Source organism: Taudactylus pleione, unplaced genomic scaffold, assembly GCF_031769625.1.
Source record: "Taudactylus pleione unplaced genomic scaffold, aTauple2 ptg000632l, whole genome shotgun sequence".
NCBI lineage: Eukaryota > Metazoa > Chordata > Amphibia > Anura > Myobatrachidae > Taudactylus > Taudactylus pleione.
Genome location: NW_028285034.1, coordinates 1551230 through 1562767, shown reverse-complemented (window position 1 = coordinate 1562767; position 11538 = coordinate 1551230).

Here is an 11538-nt window from a genome sequence, read left to right as displayed (position 1 = left end):
ATGTACACCGCACGCCCTGCACCCATTATACATATGCCGCTGCTTCTACCCCATGTACATCGCACACCCTGCACCCATTACACATATGCCGCTGCCTATACCCCATGTACACCGCACACCCTGCACCCATTATATATATGCCGCTGCCTATATCCCATGTACGCCGCACACCCTGCACCCATTATACATATGCCGCTGCCTATACCCCATGTACACCGCACACCCTGCACCTATTATACATATGCAGCTGCCTATACCCCATGTACACCGCACGCCCTGCACCCATTATACATATGCCGCTGCTTCTACCCCATGTAAACCGCACACCCTGCACCCATTACACATATGCCGCTGCTTCTACCCCATGTACACCGCACACCCTGCACCCATTATACATATGCCGCTGCCTATACCCCATGTACACCGCACGCCCTGCACCCATTATACATATGCCGCTGCTTCTACCCCATGTACATCGCACACCCTGCACCCATTACACATATGCCGCTGCTTCTACCCCATGTACATCGCACACCCTGCACCCATTATACATATGCCGCTGCCTATACCCCATGTACTTCGCACACCCTGCACCCATTACACATATTTTGCTGCTTCTACCCCATGTACACTGCACACCCTGCACCCATTATACATATGCCGCTGCCTATACCCCATGTACATCGCACACCCTGCACCCATTATACATATGCCACTGCCTATACCCCATGTACACCGCACACCCTGCACCCATTATACATATGCCGTTGCCTATACCCCATGTACACCGCACACCCTGCACCTATAATACATATGCCGCTGCCTATGCCCCATGCACACCGCACACCCTGCACCCATTACACATATGCCGCTGCCTATACCCCATGTACACCGCACGCCCTGCACCCATTATACATATGCCGCTGCTTCTACCCCATGTACACCGCACACCCTGCACCCATTATACATATGCCGCTGCCTATACCCCATGTACATCGCACACCCTGCACCCATTATACATATGCCACTGCCTATACCCCATGTACACCGCACACCCTGCACCCATTATACATATGCCGTTGCCTATACCCCATGTACACCGCACACCCTGCACCTATAATACATATGCCGCTGCCTATGCCCCATGCACACCGCACACCCTGCACCCATTACACATATGCCGCTGCCTATACCCCATGTACACCGCACACCCTGCACCCATTATACATATGCCGCTGCCTATACCCCATGTAAACCGCACACCCTGCACCCATTACACATATGCCGCTGCTTCTACCCCATGTACACCGCACACCCTGCACCCATTATACATATGCCGCTGCCTATACCCCATGTACACCGCACGCCCTGCACCCATTATACATATGCCACTGCCTATACCCCATGTACACCGCACACCCTGCACCCATTATACATATGCCGCTGCCTATACCCCATGTACACTGCACACCCTGCACCCATTATACATATGCCGCTGCCTATACCCCATGTACACCGCGCACCCTGCACCCATTATACATATGCCGCTGCCTATACCCTATGTACCCCGCACACCCTGCACCCATTATACATATGCCGCCGCCTATACCCCTTGTACACCGCACACCCTGCACCAATTATACATATGCCGCTGCTGATACCCCATGTACACCGCACACCCTGCACCCATTATACATATGCCACTGCCAATACCCCATGTACACCGCACACCCTGCACCCATTACACATATGCCACTGCCTATACCCCATGTACACCGCACACCCTGCACACATTATACATATGCCGCTGCCTATACCTCATGTACACCGCACACCCTGCACCCATTATACATATGCCGCTGCCTATTCCTCATGTACACCGCAGACCCTACACCCATTATACATATGCCACTGCCTATACCCCATGTACACCGCACACCCTGCACCCATTATACATATGCCGCTGCCTTTACCCCATGTACACCGCACACCCTGCACCCATTATACATATACCGCGGCCTATACCCCATGTACACCGCACACCCTGCACCCATTATACATATGCCGCTGCTTCTACCCCATGTACATCGCACACCCTGCACCCATTACACAAATGCCGCTGCCTATACCCCATGTACACCGCACACCCTGCACCCATTACACATATGCCGCTGCCTATACCCCATGTACGCCGCACACCCTGCACCCATTATACATATGCCGCTGCCTATACCCCATGTACACCGCACAACCTGCACCTATTATACATATGCCTCTGCCTATACCCCATGTACATCGCACACCCAGCACCCATTACACATATGCCGCTGCCTATACCCCATGTACACCGCACGCCCTGCACCCATTATACATATGCCGCTGCTTATACCCCATGTACACCGCACACCCTGCACCAATTATACGTATGCCGCTGCCTATACACCAGGTACACCGCACACCCTGCACCCATTATACATATGCCGCTGCCTATACCCCATGTACACCCTGCACACCCTGCTCCCATTATATATATGCCACTGCCTATACCCCATGTACACCGCACACCCTGCTCCCATTATACATATGCCGCTGCCTATACCCCATGTACACTGCACACCCTGCACCCATTATACATATGCCGCTGCTTCTACCCATGTACATCGCACACCCTGCACCCATTATACATATGCCGCTGCCTATACCCCATGTACATCGCACACCCTGCACCCATTACACATATGCCGCTGCTTCTTCCCCATGTACAACGCACACCCTGCACCCTTTATACATATGCCGCTGCCTCTACCCCATGTACACCCTGCACACCCTGCTCCCATTATACATATGCCGCTGCCTATACCCCATGTACACCGCACACCCTGCTCCCATTATACATATGCCGCTGCCTATACTCCATGTACAACGCACACCCTGCACCCATTATACATATGCCGCTGCCTATACCCCATGTACACCCTGCTCACCCTGCACCCATTATACATATACCGCTGCCTATACCCCATGTACACCGCATACCCTGCACCCATTATACATATACCGCTGCCTGTACCCCATGTACACCGCACACCCTGCACCCATTACACATATGCCGCTGCCTATACCTCATGTACACCGCACACCCTGCACCCTTTATACATATGCCGCTGCCTATACCCCATGTACACCGCACACTCTGCACCCATTATACATATGCCGCTGCCTATACCCCATGTACTCCGCACACCCTGCACCTATTATACATATGCCGCTGCCTATACCCCATGCACACCGCACGCCCTGCACCCATTATACATATGCCGCTGCCTATACCCCATGTACACCGCACACCCTGCACCCATTATACATATGCCGCTGCCTATACCCCATGTACACCGCACACCCTGCACCCATTATACATATGCCGCTGATTATACCCCATGCACACCGCACACCCTGCACCTATTATACATATGCCGCTGCCTATAGCCCATGCACACCGCACGCCCTGCACCCATTATACATATGCCGCTGCCTATACCCCATGTACACCGCACACCCTGCACCCATTATACATATGCCGCTGCCTATACCCCATGTACACCGCATACCCTGCACCCATTATACATATGCCGCTGCCTATACCTCATGTACACCGCACACCCTGCACCCATTATACATATGCCGCTGCCTATACCCCATGTACACCGCACACCCTGCACCCATTACACATATGCAGCTGCCTATACCCCATGTACACCGCACACCCTGCACCCATTATACATATGCCGCTGCCTATACCCCATGTACACCGCACACCCTGCACCCCTTATACATATGCCGCTGCCTATACCCCATGTACACCGCTGCCTATACCCCATGTACACCGCACACCCTGCACCCATTATACATATGCCGCTGCCTATACCCCATGTACACCGCACACCCTGCACCCATTATACATATGCCGCTGCCTATACCCCATGTACACCGGGCACCCTGCACCCATTATACATATGCCGCTGCCTATACCCCAAGTACACCGCACACCCTGGACCCATTATACATATGCCGCTGCCTATACCCCATGTACACCGCACACCCTGCACCCATTATACATATGCCGCTGCTTCTACCCCATTTACACCGCACACCCTGCACCCATTATACATATGCCGCTGCCTATATCCCATGTACACCGCACACCCTGCACCCATTATACATATGCCGCTGCCTATACCCCAAGTACACCGCACACCCTGCACCCATTATACATATGCCGCTGCCTATACCCCATGTACACTGCACACCCTGCACCCATTATACATATGCCGCTGCTTCTACCCATGTACATCGCACACCCTGCACCCATTATACATATGCCGCTGCCTATACCCCATGTACATCGCACACCCTGCACCCATTACACATATGCCGCTGCTTCTTCCCCATGTACAACGCACACCCTGCACCCTTTATACATATGCCGCTGCCTCTACCCCATGTACACCCTGCACACCCTGCTCCCATTATACATATGCCGCTGCCTATACCCCATGTACACCGCACACCCTGCTCCCATTATACATATGCCGCTGCCTATACCCCATGTACAACGCACACCCTGCACCCATTATACATATGCCGCTGCCTATACACCAGGTACACCGCACACCCTGCACCCATTATACATATGCCGCTGCATATACCCCATGTACACCCTGCTCACCCTGCACCCATTATACATATACCGCTGCCTGTACCCCATGTACACCGCATACCCTGCACCCATTACACATATGCCTCTGCCTATACCCCATGTACACCGCACACCCTGCACCCTTTATACATATGCCGCTGCCTATACCCCATGTACACCGCACACTCTGCACCCATTATACATATGCCGCTGCCTATACCCCATGTACTCCGCACACCCTGCACCTATTATACATATGCCGCTGCCTATACCCCATGCACACCGCACGCCCTGCACCCATTATACATATGTCGCTGCCTATACCCCATGTACACCGCACACCCTGCACCCATTATACATATGCCGCTGCCTATACCCCATGTACACCGCACACCCTGCACCCATTATACATATGCCGCTGCCTATACCCCATGCACACCGCACACCCTGCACCTATTATACATATGCCGCTGCCTATAGCCCATGCACACCGCACGCCCTGCACCCATTATACATATGCCGCTGCCTATACCCCATGTACACCGCACACCCTGCACCCATTATACATATGCCGCTGCCTATACCCCATGTACACCGCACACCCTGCACCCATTATACATATGCCGCTGCCTATACCTCATGTACACCGCACACCCTGCACCCATTATACATATGCCGCTGCCTATACCCCATGTACACCGCACACCCTGCACCCATTACACATATGCCGCTGCCTATACCCCATGTACACCGCACACCCTGCACCCATTATACATATGCCGCTGCCTATACCCCATGTACACCGCACACCCTGCACCCCTTATACATATGCCGCTGCCTATACCCCATGTACACCGCTGCCTATACCCCATGTACAACGCACACCCTGCACCCATTATACATATGCCGCTGCCTATACCCCATGTACACCGCACACCCTGCACCCATTATACATATGCCGCTGCCTATACCCCATGTACACCGGGCACCCTGCACCCATTATACATATGCCGCTGCCTATACCCCAAGTACACCGCACACCCTGGACCCATTATACATATGCCGCTGCCTATACCCCATGTACACCGCACACCCTGCACCCATTATACATATGCCGCTGCTTCTACCCCATTTACATCGCACACCCTGCACCCATTATACATATGCCGCTGCCTATACCCCATGTACACCGCACGCCCTGCACCCATTATACATATGCCGCTGCTTCTACCCCATGTACATCGCACACCCTGCACCCATTACACATATGCCGCTGCCTATACCCCATGTACACCGCACACCCTGCACCCATTATACATATGCCGCTGCCTATACCCCATGTACACCGCACACCCTGCACCCATTACACATATGCCGCTGCTTCTACCCCATGTACACCGCACACCCTGCACCCATTATACATATGCCGCTGCCTATACCCCATGTACACCGCACGCCCTGCACCCATTATACATATGCCGCTGCTTCTACCCCATGTACATCGCACACCCTGCACCCATTACACATATGCCGCTGCTTCTACCCCATGTACATCGCACACCCTGCACCCATTATACATATGCCGCTGCCTATACCCCATGTACTTCGCACACCCTGCACCCATTACACATATTTTGCTGCTTCTACCCCATGTACACTGCACACCCTGCACCCATTATACATATGCCGCTGCCTATACCCCATGTACATCGCACACCCTGCACCCATTATACATATGCCACTGCCTATACCCCATGTACACCGCACACCCTGCACCCATTATACATATGCCGTTGCCTATACCCCATGTACACCGCACACCCTGCACCTATTATACATATGCCGCTGCCTATGCCCCATGCACACCGCACACCCTGCACCCATTACACATATGCCGCTGCCTATACCCCATGTACACCGCACGCCCTGCACCCATTATACATATGCCGCTGCCTATGCCCCATGCACACCGCACACCCTGCACCCATTACACATATGCCGCTGCCTATACCCCATGTACACCGCACGCCCTGCACCCATTATACATATGCCGCTGCTTCTACCCCATGTACATCGCACACCCTGCACCCATTATACATATGCCGCTGCCTATACCCCATGTACATCGCACACCCTGCACCCATTACACATATGCCGCTGCTTCTACCCCATGTACACCGCACACCCTGCTCCCATTATACATATGCCACAGCCTATACCCCATGTACACCGCACACCCTGCACCCATTATACATATGCCGCTGCCTATACACCATGTACACCGCACACCCTGCACCCATTACACATATGCCGCTGCCTATACCCCATGTACACTGCACACCCTGCACCCATTATACATATGCCGCTGCCTATACCCCATGTACACCGCACACCTTGCACCCATTATACATATGCCGCTGCCTATACCCCATGTACACCGCGCACCCTGCACCCATTATACATATGCCGCTGCCTATACCCTATGTACCCCCGCACACCCTGCACCCATTATACATATGCCGACGCCTATATCCCTTGTACACCGCACACCCTGCACCAATTATACATATGCCGCTGCTGATACCCCATGTACACCGCACACTCTGCACCCATTATACATATGCCACTGCCAATACCCCATGTACACCGCACACCCTGCACCCATTACACATATGCCACTGCCTATACCCCATGTACACCGCACACCCTGCACACATTATACATATGCCGCTGCCTATACCTCATGTACACCGCACACCCTGCACCCATTATACATATGCCCCTGCCTATTCCTCATGTACACCGCAGACCCTACACCCATAATACATATGCCACTGCCTATACCCCATGTACACCGCACACCCTGCACCCATTATACATATGCCGCTGCCTATACCCCATGTACACCGCACACCCTGCACCCATTATACATATACCGCTGCCTATACCCCATGTACACAGCACACCCTGCACCCATTATACATATGCCGCTGCTTCTACCCCATGTACATCGCACACCCTGCACCCATTACACATATGCCGCTGCCTATACCCCATGTACACCGCACACCCTGCACCCATTACACATATGCCGCTGCCTATACCCCATGTACGCCGCACACCCTGCACCCATTATACATATGCCGCTGCCTATACCCCATGTACACCGCACAACCTGCACCTATTATACATATGCCTCTGCCTATACCCCATGTACATCGCACACCCAGCACCCATTACACATATGCCGCTGCCTATACCCCATGTATACCGCACGCCCTGCACCCATTATACATATGCCGCTGCTTATACCCCATGTACACCGCACACCCTGCACCCATTACACATATGCCGCTGCCTATACCCCATGTACACCGCACACCCTGCACCCTTTATACATATGCCGCTGCCTATACCCCATGTACACCGCACACTCTGCACCCATTATACATATGCCGCTGCCTATACCCCATGTACACCGCACACCCTGCACCTATTATACATATGCCGCTGCCTATACCCCATGCACACCGCACGCCCTGCACCCATTATACATATGCCGCTGCCTATACCCCAAGTACACCGCACACCCTGCACCCATTATACATATGCCGCTGCCTATACCCCATGTACACCGCACACCCTGCACCCATTATACATATGCCGCTGCCTATACCCCATGCACACCGCACACCCTGCACCTATTATACATATGCCGCTGCCTATAGCCCATGCACACCGCACGCCCTGCACCCATTATACATATGCCGCTGCCTATACCCCATGTACACCGCACACCCTGCACCCATTATACATATGCCGCTGCCTATACCCCATGTACACCGCACACCCTGCACCCATAATACATATGCCGCTGCCTATACCTCATGTACACCGCACACCCTGCACCCATTATACATATGCCGCTGCCTATACCCCATGTACACCGCACACCCTGCACCCATTACACATATGCCGCTGCCTATACCCCATGTACACCGCACACCCTGCACCCATTATACATATGCCGCTGCCTATACCCCATGTACACCGCACACCCTGCACCCCTTATACATATGCCGCTGCCTATACCCCATGTACACCGCTGCCTATACCCCATGTACACCGCCCACCCTGCACCCATTATACATATGCCGCTGCCTATACCCCATGTACACCGCACACCCTGCACCCATTATACATATGCCGCTGCCTATACCCCATGTACACCGGGCACCCTGCACCCATTATACATATGCCGCTGCCTATACCCCAAGTACACCGCACACCCTGGACCCATTATACATATGCCGCTGCCTATACCCCATGTACACCGCACACCCTGCACCCATTATACATATGCCGCTGCTTCTACCCCATGTACAACCCACACCCTGCACCCATTATACATATGCCGCTGCCTATACCCCATGTACACCGCACACCCTGCACCCATTATACATATGCCGCTGCCTATACCCCATGTACACTGCACACCCTGCACCCATTATACATATGCCGCTGCCTATACCCCATGTACACCGCACACCCTGCACCCATTATACATATGCCGCTGCTTCTACCCCATGTACACCGCACACCCTGCACCCATTATATATATGCCGCTGCTTCTACCCCATGTACACCACACACCCTGCACCCATTATACATATGCCGCTGCCTATACCCCATGTACACCGCACACCCTGCACCCATTATACATATGCCGCTGCCTATACCCCATGTGCACCGCACACCCTGCACCCATTATACATATGCCGCTGCCTATACCCCATGTACACCGCACACCCTGCACCCATTATACATATGCCGCTGCTTCTACCCCTTTTACACCGCACACCCTGCACCCATTATACATATGCCGCTGCCTATACCCCATGTACACTGCACACCCTGCACCCATTATACATATGCCGCTGCCTATACCCCATGTACACCGCACACCCTGCACCCATTATACATATGCCGCTGCCTATACCCCATGTACACCGCACACCCTGCTCCCATTATACATATGCCGCTGCCTATACCCCATGTACACCGCACACCCTGCACCCATTATACATATGCCGTGACGCCGGTCTCTGTAGTTACTATGGGCACAAGAATAACAGCGCCCCCCTCTGACGGGAAAGGAGTTTAGGTTTCCGTGTGTCGGGGAGAAGTGGGAGTCGGGTAATGACCTGTAATGAGCCAGTTCTTACAGACTCCCCTGAGTTTCCCTTATAAGGAATTCTGTGCTCAGTCTCAGCTGAGATCTCACGTCTGTCCTTCCTGACCGAGAGACCATCAGAATATTCTTTATTTTATGTATTGGGGAATGAGGACAATGTATCCGTGTCCAGGGACTGTGCCGCCCTGTGCGGCTCCCAGGAAAATACCTTTATTACAGCGTAGCTCCTATAATGGAGAGATGCCTGAAGTTTATAAGATCTGTTACAATCCTCCAGCTCAGTTACTGGATTTAGAGACGAATAAAGGTAATGAATGATAATATCTGCTTACACCTCACTGAAATGAGTTACAGCGACGATTAAACGCTAATCTAAACGGGCAGCAGTGGAAAAAGTTTCCCTGGCTGAGAAACAACTGGTTTGTTATTATAACTTAGAATTTAATTAACTGTTTCAGCACTGACCAGACCCCCTGGCCACCTTCGAGGCACCCAAAACCCCTTAGGCCCACAGGATTTCCTATTCGACCACGCCCCTGACACTCCCATAACACGCCCCCATAAGACAGGCCACTGCGGTACGTGCTGGAACGCCCACTATGTGTCTGAAATCGCAACTGCCACTCTACATGGACACATTTGGGACGCATGCGCGGTGCGACTTTAAACACTTGCGCAGTAGCAAACAAACGCCCCGCTATGGCCGACATCTGCAGTGTGTCCATCTCCGAACCAGTCACTGTCTATTATTAGTCTCGTTTTATTAATGTTTTGTAAAGTGCCGCACAATAATTTGGCGCTAGATATATATGTGTAAATGTCAATAAATACCTTGTATTTTTCTCGTGACTTTTTATCTTACAAAACTGCTGCGCAGAAGGTGGTAACACTGCAGGAGGAATCATACACCTGCCAGATAAACGTTTGGATAAAATGTACATAATCCGGATTATCAAACGATTATCAAAGATGTTTATAAAAATTGCGCCAAATTTCCGTTTTACTTTTACGTAAATTTCCATGTACTGTTCATCGGCTAGTTTGTATTTGCTGCGGGGCAGTTGCTTTATTGCATCACAGGTTATCACCACACAGTATCTGCCGAGCTTTGTTCCCCTAGTGCCAGGGGTGTGCCCGGCTGCTATGACATCATTTTGGGTATAATTATAGTGATAATAATGTTACTGACCCCAGCCAATAGTAGAGGAAGAATATTCTGACCCTTCTTGTGCGTTATGATTAGTGTTTTCTTCCTCCTCTGAATCCTGTGCACTGCTGAGGATGAGTGAGACTCATCCTTAGCTTTAAAAGGGTTAAGGGGACAAATTGGTACAGAAGGCACATTTGAGGGAGGTTGCACTGTCATGAATGTTCTCATCTTACACCATCTATGGGTCGCATCTAGTTGCGCTTTTTCAGAAAAGCCAATTTTCATGTAAATTTCGATGCAATGTAACAGAAACTTCCACAAACACAACATGACACATTCAATACAAACAGTCCTGCTGTCCCCTCACTCTCATGATTCATTTAAGACATAAATGATGACTAAGGGCCATACACAGAGAGTACTGTGCCTGGTAGCGCAGCCTATGTCTGCGAGATCGCTCTGCAGAAGCCCATGAAGAGAACGCGCTGTGTGAGGATG